The sequence below is a fragment of the Prionailurus viverrinus genome, chromosome B4 (assembly GCF_022837055.1).
Source record: "Prionailurus viverrinus isolate Anna chromosome B4, UM_Priviv_1.0, whole genome shotgun sequence".
Lineage (NCBI taxonomy): Eukaryota > Metazoa > Chordata > Mammalia > Carnivora > Felidae > Prionailurus > Prionailurus viverrinus.
This window is the reverse complement of record NC_062567.1, coordinates 71,562,927-71,576,622: the sequence shown is the minus strand read 5'-3', so window position 1 is coordinate 71,576,622 and position 13,696 is coordinate 71,562,927.

Here is a 13,696-nt window from a genome sequence, read left to right as displayed (position 1 = left end):
TATTTTTTGCTTCCCTTCCCTTGTGTTCATCTGTTCTGTGTCTTAAAGTCTTTTAGATGAGTGAATTCATAGGATATTTGGCTTTCTCTGACTCACCAATTTCACTTAGCATAATACCCTCCGGTTCCATCCATGTAGTTGCAAATGGCAAGATTTCATTCTTTTTGATTGCCGAGTAATACTTCACTGTGTGTGTGTGTGTGTGTGTGTGTGTGTGTGTGTATATATATATATACCACATCTTCTTTATCCATTCATCCATCGATGGACAGTTGGGGTCTTTCCATACTTTGGCTATAGTTGATAATGTGCTATAAACATGGGGGTGCATGCGTCCCTCCAAAACAGCACACTTGTATCCCTTGGATAAATACCTAGAAGTGCAATTGCTAGGTTGTAGGGTAGTTCTATTTTTAATTTTTTTGAGGACCCTCCATACTGTTTTCCAGAGTGGCTGCACCAGTTTGGGATGCTGTGAGTTTTAAGGGGGACACCTACCATGACTTAGTGCTTACTGTGGCCCACTGTGCCCCCTCACACCTGCTGCCTCATGTATTTTTCTCCATGTTTCTACCCTCCCCGTGTTACTCATGAGTCACTAGAAAACGTAGGAAGCTATGTATTTTTTTTTTAATTTTTTAACGTTTATTTATTTTTGAGACAGAGAGAGACAGAGCATGAACGGGGGAAGGGCAGAGAGAGAGGGACACAGAATCGGAAGCAGGCTCCAGGCTCTGAGCCATCAGCCCAGAGCCCGACGCGGGGCTCGAACTCACGGACCGCGAGATCATGACCTGAGCTGAAGTCTGATGCTTAACCGACCGAGCCACCCAGGCGCCCCTGTATTTTTAAAAGGTGGCATTTGCCATATCGACTGCTACCCTCTCGGAGAGGAGGCATCTCAATTGCATCCTGAGTCCTCATTTAAGAGAGTTTTAATCTCTTTCAAATTACTTACTCTCTCGAAACCTTAATTTCCTCACGTATAAAATGAAGATAAGAAGAGTACCTCCCCACTGGGCTGCAGTGAGGATTAGATGAGAGAATGGGTTTTTGTTTTTATGAGTGGTGAGTCAGGAACATTTCACAAAGCCTTGAGCCCGGGGCCCAGCTGCCCGTGTGGGGAGAGGACCCCCATGTCACCCCTCTTGATATGAAGCCTAAACCCTGGTCGTGGAAGCGGCAGCTGGGGCTACAGGGTGACGAATGTGGCTTGCGGTATGCGACAGGAACTCCTGCTCGGGGCCAGGCTTCCCACGGCAAGACCTGGAACACATCGGAGAGAGATGGGGAAGACACAATCCTATTACCTTTCTCTTTCTATCTATCACTGCCTCTCTCTAGTCAATAAATGTCTCCCAGCTAGTGCCTCTCAGCAACTTCCTTGGGGTTTAGAGCTTGACACTTTAAGTTTTAATGAGGAATAATAGCCACATTAGGCTCCTTTTTCCCCCCCTTGTGCAAAGCCTTATATTTGTTTGCTTTCTGGAAACAAAAACAAAAGTGTATCATGTTGTCAGTCTTGGGCTGGACATTAAATAAAAACAGCCAGATTGGAACAAAATGCCAGCAATAAGCTCTGAGGTGTCAAAGAGTGAGCTTCCTGGCCCCCGAGGCCCCCCCCGGAGGCCCTGGGAAGTGCGGCTTCTCACAGAAGGAGGATGAAAGTCTTAAAGGGCCTGCTGTACCAGGCCCTTGCCATTGGGCTATATTCTCAAGTTGTTTATTGCCTACATTTTATATCTCTTCCCGGTGCTCCTTTGAATGCGGGATGTGTGCTCTGGGGACCGTCATCTCTCCTGAATATCTTCTTTGCCTGCTGGCCTAAAGTTCTGTCACTGGCCATTATCCCCAGAAAGTCCCGCTGTTGAGGGGCTGCCCGGAGGTGTTCTGTTCCAATGGCAAAATCCAGGGGAGAGGTTACACATTCTATAACGTTCTTTCTCACCTGAGAGTTTTAAGCGGTACCTGCAATTTCATCTAAAGGGATGGTGATGAGGATGTTACCGCTTACACTTGCACGAACACTTCATTGCTTATAGAAATAGAACGGTCTCGTGGCTTCATGGCATCCCTACGCAGCAGGCTGGCCAAGAGACGTTGCTCCAATCTTACAGATGAGAAAATAGATTGGAGGCTTACGCAGCTTACTTGACACATAGTGGTCAGTTTGGGCTCAGCAAAATCATCAGACCAAGAGTATAAAGTAGGTCCTGAGTTCACTCTGGGGTCTAGTGGTTTTAGAAAGAGAATCTTTGCTTGGATGGAAGGAAAGTAGTATTTATTGAGCCACCAGGGCACCAGTGATCAGCTATTTTACCTGTATTCTTTCATGGTGGGTGACCGCCTTCCTTTGTTTTTATGTATGAATTATCCCCGCTCTCAGGAAGGTTATGTGGCTAAGAGGTGGAGGTGGATTTAAGCCAGTCTTCTCGGGGCACCTGGTTGGCTCAGTTGGTTAGCGTCTGACTTTGGCCTGGGCCATGATCTCGTGGTGTGTGAGTTCAAGCCCCACGTCGGGCTCTGTGCTGACAGCTAGGAGACTGGAGCCTGCTTCGGATTCTGTCTTCCTCTCTCTGCTCCTCCCCTGTTCATGCTCTATTTCTCTCTCTGTCTCTCAAAAATAAATAAACATTAAAAAAAAAAAAGTTAAACCCGTCTTCTCTTACTTCGGAGCTCAGAACTGCCAGGGATTGTGGAACACAACTCTTGACTAGACTTTGCTAGTGGGGCCATCAAAACTGGGCTCCCCTCAAGCAAGGTGGTCTTGGCTGGGCACAGCTGTGTGCAAGCCCAGCCCAGCTGTCCCAATATCCACAAACGTTCTGTGATGAACTGTACCCACCGCCTTTATGGATACTCATGGCAATCCTGTGTTAACATTACTGTTGACAATTTAATGTATTTACGCTCCAGGCCATATTTCTTCATGCAGTTGTCAAATCATTTAAAAAGACATTTATTTAGGCCTATTATTAGTTACGCTCTGTCTGACTGATAAACACAATCTGTTAGACTGGCTGGTACCAAAATGTATTTATTATTAAAACATTGCTGAAATATAACCAATTTCCTGGTTTCTTGGGTTTACATGAAATCTCATGGTATTGATATATTATCCACTCTAATATGCGAATGTTTAGTTAGGCTCAAAATAAATCATTTTGTCTTTCTTTGTAACTCTTTGGCATGAAGTTTGTTTGGCTTAATGGCTTGGTTAGATATCCCCATAGCAAACTCTTTTATAACTCCATATATTTTTTTCTCCAAAAGAAGATAGAAGTTATAAATATTCATGGGGCAGGAGGCTGTGGGAAAAAGCAATTTGCAGCTCTTGGTAACTTTGGGGCGACCATGCACAGCATCAGAGAATGGGGAAGAGTTGTCTTATGGGCAAATGAGTATGGTTATTTATTGGAGAATCAGCACTCAGGGTAAAAGTCCAACAGATTTTTTTTTTTTTTAAACTTGCCACCACATCCTTTTTCTTCAAAGTTTTGAACTACTTGATTCGCGAAGAAACTATATTTAGGTAGTTGCTGCTGAATCGAGTTTTGAAGTGGGCCCTTATGTAAAGTTTCTTTCCTCTTTAAGAATTTTGAGCTTAGGGAGAAGTGAAGAAATATGGTTCCATCCTCTTGATAGAGGTCGAAAAGGTGAAGTGACTTGTCTAAGGACACACAGCTGGTTGGGGCAGAGGCAGAATAGATATGGTCTCCTGACTCTGACAGGGCTATTGTTTCTGTTCCAAATGTGGTGAGCTCGCCTGTGTAAGAAACAGGATCTTCGCATACTGATTAATGGAAAGTTGCCACGCATGAGTGGTAAGTTACCCACACGTGGGTGACTGGTTATATATATTTTTATAATGGTACATAGTTGTAAAAATTTCAAACAATCTGAATACGTATTAAGTATCTAAGAATGAAAGCCCACCTCTTCCTGGTCCCTTCTGGTCTCACTTCCCAGAACTCATCACCAATAGCTTGGTCTATAGCCATCCAGATTTTTCTATGCACATTTAAAACTCTTCTCTGTTCCCCAAAACACACAAAATTTACTTTTTAAATTAAAATTAAATTGTTTATATATACCTAATCTTCTGTTGTTGTTGTTTTCTTTTTTTAATGTTTATTTATTTATTTTGAGAGAGCGTGCAAGTGGAGGAGGGGCAGAGAGAGAGAGGTAGGGAGAGACTGAGAATCCCAAATAGGCTCTGCACTGTCAGCACAGGGGCTCGATCTCACAAACCCCGAGCCAAAATCAAGAGTCGGACGCTTAACTGAGCCACCCAGGCACCCCTGTTATTTGCTTTTTCATAACAAATTTTTTAAAAAGTCATCATGATCAATTTCATAATATATTTCAAGAAAATAGATCATGGGCTTCTTTCCATGTCAGTATATACAACCCTATCTTCTTCCTTGTGCAGTTTTCCAGTAAGTAGAACAGAATATATTTAACCAGTGTCCTATTGATATAAACCTTGCTGTATTCTATTGCCAATTTTTAAAAATTATACATCATGACCATGGCATATGCTGTTTGCAGATCACAACACCATACAGCCTGCCTTTCCCTTCCCCTTATAATTTTAAGAGTCCCTTCTACCCACCTATAATCATCATTCAGTCTTTGGTTCGATATTTCCAGTGAGGCGTTACAATCACTGCCAGTATATGCTGGGTACAATGCAACGTGCGGCTCTAAGATTCTACTGGAGATAATTTGTGTTCCTGTAGTGATTCAGAGTTTTGCAGAGCTGTAGGCTCATTATTAAGAATAGAACAGCCATTATTCTGTAGAAGCCAGGCAGGGCTGGTTATTAGAAGCTCAGACTGAAAAATGTCAGAGTCAGTCACCAGGAACTGCACATCTGAAAAATGCTGCTGCTAATTCTTTGTTTACTTTCCTTTTTTAAATACAAGAGTAAAGGAAGTTAGTGTCTGAAATTAACAAACTTAAAAAATTCTACATATTAGCCCTTATGTCATTCATAATTCAACAGCCATTTATGGAGTGTGTACTCTATGGCAGATTCTGTATTAGACCGAGGCTTCAACGCACATCACACATGGCTTCCACCCTGAGGTGCTCCAGACTCTGACGCTTAAAAAGACATTGTGTTCTTTGGTAGATATTGGCTGCTTTGCTAATTTTTAAAAAAGGGAAGAAAGAGGGGCTCCTGGTTGGTTAATGACTTAATCACCCCGAAGACCCCATCTCCTAACACTTACCCCCTTTGGGGGTAAGGATTCAACATATGAGTTTTAGGGGCACAAACATTTATAGCAATAGACACAGTCCTATCTGGTTAGAGTCAAAGAACATGGGACCCCATTTTTTAAATGACAACCATTTAATGGACTGGAGGCATTTCACCTCATTGTTACAGCTATCTTCTCTCTATCCCGTAATTCTGGGTTTCCAGCCAACATTTTGTATGAGGAACAAATGAGCTTCACCTTGGCTTGTCCATTCATGGCCATTGTGCATCCTTCAAGATTTTACTAACCTTTCCTCAATATGAGACTATAAGACAATAGCTAGCTTTGGCTCAGGGTGAATGTGTTCCATGTGGATTCAAAGTTATTGATACTCATTTAAGTCATGTTTACCATTGTAGTGACTGTTCGCACTTCTATCATATCACATAGTTATCATTTCTTTTTTTGTGGTGGGAAAAATTAAGATCTGGTCTCTTAGCGAGTTTGATGTTCATAACGTGGTACTGTTGTCTATAATTACCACACTGTGCATTAAATCTCCAGGGCTTATTTATCTATTAGTTGCAAGTTTGTGCCATTAAACAGCATCTCTCCTATTCCCTTACCTCCAGTTCCCGGTAACCACTATTCTACTCATTGTTTTTAAGAGTTCTTCTTTCTTATATCCTTTGGGTAAATACCTAGTAGTGCAATTGCTGGGTCGTAGAGTAGTTCTATTGTTAACTTTTTGAGGAACCTCCATACTGTTTTTCACAGTGGCTGCACCAGTTTGTATTCCCACCAACAGTGCAAGAGGGTTTCCTCTTCTCCACGCCCTTGCCAACATTGGTTGTTTCCTGTGTTGTTAATTGTAATCATTCTGACAGGTGTGAGGTGGTATCTCATTGTGGTTTTGTTGAGCATCTTCTCGTGTGTCTGTGAGCCATCTGGATGTCTTCTTTGGAAACGTGTCTATTCATGTCTACTTCCCATTTCTTACCTAGATTATTTGTTTTTTGGGTGTTGAGTTTGATGAGTTTCTTATAGGTTTTGGATACTAATCCTTTATCAGGTATGCCATTTGCCAATATCTTCTCCCATTCTGTAGTCCGCCTTTTAGTTTTGTTGATTGTTTCCTTCACTGGGCAGAACTTTTTATCTTGATGAACTCCCAATAGTTCATTTTTGCTTTTGTTTCCCTTGCCTTCAGTGACATGTCTAGTAAGAAGTTGATGTTGCCAAGGTCAAAGACGGTGCTGTCTGTGTTCTCCTCTAGGCTTTTGGTGGTTTCCTTTCTCACATTTAGGTCTTCCGTGGAGTTTGAATTGTTTTGTATACCATGAATGGTTTTGTATACCATGTAAGAAAGTGGTCCAGTTTCATTCTTCTTCATATTGCTGTCTAGTTTTCCCAGAACCATTTAATTAAGAGACTATCTTTTTTGGATATTTTTTCCTGCTCTGTTGAAGATTAGTTGACCATAGAGCTGTAGGTCCACTTTTGGGTTTTCTATTCTGTTCCATTGATTTATGTGTCTGTTTTTGTGCCAGTGCCATTCTGTCTTAATGACTACAGCTTTGTAATATACCTTGAGGTCTGGAATTGTGATGCCTCAGCTTTGCTTTTCTTTTCAAGATTCTTTTGGGTATTTGGGGTCTTTTGTGGTTCCATACAAATTTTAGGGTTGTTTGTTTTAGCTCTGTGGAAAATGCTGCTGGTATTTTGATAAGGATTGCACGACTAGGTATTTACCCCAAAGATACAAAAATACTGATTTGAAGGGGCACATGCACCCCAATGTTTACAGCAGCCCCCCTGGCCGGGAGTAGCTGAGTGGCCAACATGGACACAAGGAAAGCAGTGGCCATCACCCACGCTGGGTCGATGCCAGGCCAGACTAGTCTTCCATCAACTATTTTACAATGACAATAATTGTTATGTGAATGTGTTCCAAATGTAGTGATTCTAACTTTAATAATTCCATCCAACCAGTTAATTTTTCAATTAAAGCAGCAATATCCCGACTGTTTTAATGACCTTCCTCATTAACAAAAAAGTGTATCAGCATGCTCTCCCAATCCGTATGGATTTATTTATAAATTATATACCCATGCCACTATATCAATATGTTACCTATATTACAAGGTATGCATAAAAGAGCAATTGAAAAGGATGACATAAAGATAACAATAAGTGACTTTTTTCTTATTTTATTCATTACTAGAACAGTATCACTCAATTATGATGATGAATGCTCTAGCTGCTTCCTTTTAAAATGCCTTGCCGATCCTGATGACTTCATGCTCCCATTAGCTAATAATAACAGGCACAACACAAACTCAAGGCAAGGTTCATAACAAGTGAGATGGGAGGTAAATCCATATTTTAAGTAGGCTTTCTACTGAGTTTAAATTTGGGGGTTGACTTTTGGTCAGATAGATCAGAACCTTGCTTTACCTCATAATGTGGCTGATAAAAAAGCTGGCATGTTCTAAGATTCAGAGCAATACATGCTATGCCATTTTCTTTTCTTTTCTTTTCTTTTCTTTTCTTTTCTTTTCTTTTCTTTCTCTCTTTTTTTGCTTCTTCTTATTTTTTGTGGAATTTATCTTTAATTCTCTCCATTTAGTGAAAGGTAGTCTAGTTGAAATCAGATCCTACATGCCGTACATCCCCTGAGACACATCTGAACTCCAACGTGTGGCCATTTGGTGAAAGTGAACAACAACAAAAAAATGTGTCAACTCTTTGCTTAGGGAACTTTCACTTTTCCCCCAAGATACCCAGAGAACCACAGGGTGGGGAGAGCCAGTTCCAAGCCTACGTCTCAAGAGACCATGTTCTCTCTCTGTCTCTTTGTCTCTTTTTCTCTCTCTGTCTCTCTCTTATGCACTCTCTTTCCCTCTCTTCCTCACTCTTTCTCTTTTCCCTTCCCTTCTCTCCTCTCCTCTCCCCTTCTTCTCTCCTCTCTTCCCCTGTTTCTCCCTCATCCCTCTACCACTGTAAGAACAGTCCTGGGCTAGCTTGATGGAAACTGAGATAAACTTCATGAAGCAGAACCAATTTGTCACAGCTGAAGCCATCCTAGAACCGCCAGCCCCCTCCATCTGTCCAGGGACCCCAGTTGAGCTCCCTTGAGCCTCTCCCAGATCAGCAGAACCACCTAGTCATAGACCTGTGAGAAATCATAAGGGGTTGTTGGTTTTAGCCATTACGTTCTGGGGTGGTTTGCTATGTGGCAATAGCTAATTGATACAGAGGCTCAGAGAGTTAGATTACGTGATTGTTGGTGGCAGACCCAGGAGTCGATTCAGGCTGCTTCTTATTCCTGGTCTAGGTGTTTCTCTGTCATAGGATACTTCCGAATCTATCTACCTGCCTTCCCCTTGAGGATCTGAGCTCCTGTCCTCTGAAGGGTAACCGCTGCTGCTTTCTATCCCCTCCTAGAGTCAATGGCGGCCACATGGATGCATAGGTGACATCCTCATGCAAAGAAGAGCCATTTAGATTTTGCAGAATGAATCTCTGTCTTAGAAGACATATCAAACAGTCTTTGGTTGCTCTGTAACTGTCTGGTATCTCCATCTGCCTGTTTTTTACATCAAAATTGCATAAACCAAATCACATTAGCTCTATTTAATTTTCCTACTTAACATGTAGCCGTAAAATAAAACTGTGCATTGTCATCTAGAGGTCACGGAATGCATCAATTCCTGATGTTGTTATGACTCTGAGATGCCTTCTGGGAATGCTCTGAGGTGGAGCTTCCCCCGCACTGCACCTTGGCTTGCCACTTTACCTCGGGCTGTGGGACAAAATGTCAACCTACGGCTGAGGCAAGGCTTGATTTCTAAGACTGGGCTCATTCGCCTGCTTTGTACAATCTCATATCAACGTAGTAGGAAAGGTCACTGAACAATGAGACAATCAAGATGTTTCCACCCCGTGAATGAAGTTTGGTGTAAAAAGAAGCAAAACGAGTGCCAGAAATAAATTATCGGCTTATCAACATGTTTTTTTTTTTTTTATTTAAAAAAATTTTTTTTTCAACGTTTTTTTATTTATTTTTGGGACAGAGAGAGACAGAGCATGAACGGGGGAGGGGCAGAGAGAGAGGGAGACACAGAATCGGAAACAAGCTCCAGGCTCTGAGCCATCAGCCCAGAGCCTGACGGGGGCTCGAACTCACGGACCACGAGATCGTGACCTGGCTGAAGTCGGACGCTTAACCGACTGCGCCACCCAGGCGCCCCAATCAACATGTTTATTAAGTGCATCATACTTGGAGCACCAGATGTAAGAAAGACAAAGGCTAAATGCCAGCAGAAGGGTTGCTAAGTAAATTATTTGGCTTGTTGCTGGTAATGAGAGGCTGCATTTGGTGGGAGTTGCCATGAAATTATATGTTTCTGCCGTTTTGTTCCTCAATGAACCGTGATCAACTCTAGGAATTGTTTGGATAAGTTTTCCCTGCGGTGTTGAGAGAAAAGAAAATTCTCTCTAAAGGAAAACTTTGATGAGCTTCAGATTTTTTTTTTTTTTCTGAATTCACAATTTCCTTATGTCTTCATTTTGGGTTGTTGGTTACACAGCAATAAATGAATTAAACTGATTAATAAATGTATCAAATGTAATTTATGATTACCTCTAATTCTCCCCTCTCCTCATACCTTGCAAAACAAAACAAAACAAAGCAAAAACTACTGCTGATTTGAGTTATGCTCGAAACTTAGAATGAGCAAAAAGACGAACCTAGAAACACGTTTTGTTAGCATTTTCAAATCATATTTCTGCTGGAGAAATGGGCGAATCTTACAATAAAGCTGCTGATTTGATTAGGAAGACTACTAATTACACATGGTAGCAACACCCTCATGCACAATCTTCTATTCATAGATCTGGCATTTTCCCCATTTGGTGTTTAGAAAAACATTTTCTGGCCGCGTTGAGAAGAATAAGTCATTAGAAGCTCCAGCAAACAATTCTGGGTGGGGTGTCCATTTGAGCAAGCAGCTGTCCTTTGAAAATTGCCTTTATTGTTTGAGGCTCCCAATTTTGCAGTCAGGAGGTCGTGTAAAATCAATTAAGTCAGAGGATCCCTGGGTAATCAGCCCCGAGAACTGTTGCCCCAGCTGCGATTATTTGGCGACCGTGGCAGCTTACGTCCTACCCCCGTGTCACTGGTGCCCACGCATTAGCCTTCACCTCCTGGCAGCACTGTGGTCCTGCTCCCCTTAGCTGCTTTCCTTCACCACCCTTGCCGGTTTAGCGCAGGCTGCTGTCTCCCCTTCCCCCCAGCTCCCCTCTCGAGAGATGCCAAGAGAATGTCCTGCTGGGTTAACAGGTTGTGGCTTTCAGTTCCTCCTCACTGGCAGGTAGGAAGCCGGGAGGAAGTACCACAAAGTGCTGCTGTTGCTACGGCAACCAGAGCTGCTCCTCAGAAAAGCTGTTAAAGAGGAAAAGCTTCTCTAGTCTTCTGATTATCCTTCCGTAGCTTCTCCTTTCTTCAGCCTCTTATTAGGCGCCTCAAGCCATCATTTCTCCCAATAACCCCAGACACCTTCCCATAAGGAAATCACTCACACCGAGGCTTAGACCACCGAAAAGTGTTCCTCCTTGAACAAGATACAAATGCTTAAACCCAAAGAAGAAAATCTCACCATATCTAGTATTATAATTTTATGCATCATTTGGCTGGGCGAAGAAGTACATTGATGTATATAAGGTAGAGACTTCGTTCATTCATTTAGTCACCAAACACCAGGCAAAATGCTAAGCCCTGAGGATTCAGAGATAAATAGACACACTTTCTATCTCACAGTCTGGTGGAAAGGCAGATATGAAAATAGTCACGATAAGGCATTGCTGGTGTCTGATAAAAGGTTTTCTGGCCCCATGGGGCGTAAGGGATGGGTAAGCTCGTCCGCCGGGGAAGGGGGTGAGAGTCGGGAAAGGCTCGTGACACAGACACGTTAGGAGACGGGCACGTGTGTGCAGTAAGCACCTCTTAAACGCTCTCCTGACTTCATTACCTTGGTTGAATTTATGGGGCCTTAGAAGGCCCAGGGAGTCTTCATGAGATAAGGTGGAAATATGATTCAAAGAAAGCTGGGGGTGTCTCACTTGATAGTACTTGGAAGGTGGAGATGGTGGGATGGAAGCAGAGGTGGTGGAGGCTGGGAAGGAGGGGAGCCACTCGGGGACCGTCTTGGGGGGAAGTCCCGGCTAGAGCACTCAACAGGACCTGGGGGAGGTAAGAATGGGGACAACTGGAGGCTAGTGTGGGAGGTGCAGTTGGTGTAAGGTAATCGAGCCCCTGGAGGTATGGGAGCCCGAAATTGGGTGGGGGACACAGATGAGAAAAAGATCCATCTGACTACTATTTTTTTTTTAATTTTGTTAATATTTATTTATATTTGAGAGACAGAGACAGCGTATGAGCGGGGAAGGGACAGAGAGAGAGGGAAACACAGAGATCGAAGCAGGCTCCAGGTTCCGAGCTGTCAGCAGGGAACTCGACATGGGGCTTGAACTCACAAATTGTGAGATCATGACCCAAGCCGAAGTCGGACGCCTAACCGACTGAGCCACCCAGGCGCCCCCCCATATGACTCTTGTTAAGGGCAGTAGTGTAGTGACATGGTTAACAGCTAGGCTTTAGAATTCAAATGTGAGTTTGTCTCCATTCTGATACCACTAGCTGGAGTCTTTGAACAAATAGGAATCTTTCTGAGCCTATCTTCTCAGCTGTAAAATGGGGAATAGAGATCTGTTACTGGCTGAATCATGTCCTCCTCCTAAATTCATATATTGAGGTCCTAACTTGGGGCTTGAACTCGCAAATTCTTGAACTCCTAAATTCATATATTGAGGTCCTAACTTCCAGCACTGTATTTGGAGACAGGGTCTCCAGAAGGTGACCATATTTGGAGACAGGCTTTAAAGCGATGATTAAGTTCAAATGAGCTCATTAGGGTGGGCCCTAGTCCAATAGGACTGGAAGAAGAAGGAATTTGGACCCAGACACATAGAGAGGGAAGATGATGTGAAGAAATGGAGAGAAAATGACCATTTACAGCCGAGGAGAGAGGCCTGGAGCAGCGCCTCCCCTCACAGCCCTCAGAAGGAACCACCCCTGTGGACACCTTGATTCCAGACTTCCAGCTTCCAGAACCGTGGGAAAATAAATCTCTATTAAGTACCCCCTAGTCTGTGATACTTTGTTACGACAGCCCTAGGAAACTAATACACGGAGTTGTCACGGGGATTAAATAATTTATACAATATACCAAAGCATGTGATAACGTTCACTATGTGGTCCTTCTTATTATCAATAAAAATAAAATTGGCTCTACTATAAACAAAAATAAATCCTAACTCGCTTGCATTATTGGGCTGACAAGGCTATCGAGATTACGTGATCTCTCTGGTTAGCTGCGTGCCAGAGGGCCCTTTGTTTCCATTCTGAAGTTCAAATCTTTTAAATATGCCTCATCCACCCTTATGCTGATTAAAATTAAACCTTCTTTTGATTTACAGGCCTGAGTGCCTCTCTTTAATTGCAAGAGATTGAAACTGAACGTGTACTGCTTACAGAAAGAAGTTTTGTTTTGTTTTTAATAAGTCAGTTGTCAATGTTTTCTAATGACTTCCTTCTCTATTTTCACCACGGAGTGCTGAAAATTCCAGTTAACTTGAAGGTTCTAGGCAATTGAATAAATCCAGTGTCAACATTCTTTACTTTCCTCGGGCACATTCTGCAAAACACAGTCTTACATAACTGCTCTACATTGAAAGGACTTGAACTTGTGTCTGGAACTTTAATTATAATAAAAAAGCATATGCAAATTACTATCATTGTCTCTATTTATTTTGGACCAGCTGCCTCGAAACAATTAACAAACAAATCATGTAAATGTAATTAGTTAAGAGAAATACCAGGCTCTGAACAGAAAACAGAAAAAACTGAATTCTGTTTACAATCTTCTAGATTATGCTTCTCCATTGCATTTATAGGAGCAGTAAATTGTACTTTATCATTGCCTTGATCTGACATTTCTACTTATCTTCTGAGAGTGAAATTTATTTAGTTTCTTTCTCTTCCTTGAGGAGAAGGTTATAAACCACAGAACAAGTGATCTTTATTGGTTCTTATCTACGCAAGAAAATTCTGTGCCTCGAATTTCAAGGAAAGAAGAATGAATACGGAAGATTATGGGAAGATGTAACTCAGACTCAGGAGGAAGGAAAACAGGAACTTTAATGGGTGTGCAGATTAAAATGCCATTCCTCCCAACAGGAGATGGAGATTCAAGGTACTCCCCGAATCTGGGCTATGCTGGGCTGTACTTTGCAACTAGCTTTGGCAAATAGAATGTGGGTGAATAAACAGTGTGATTTCCGAGCAAGTCCTCAAGAATACTTGCAACTTCTCCCATTTTCTTGCATCATTGCTTTGAGACTGCCATGTAAAGAAGCTTGCTTGAGTC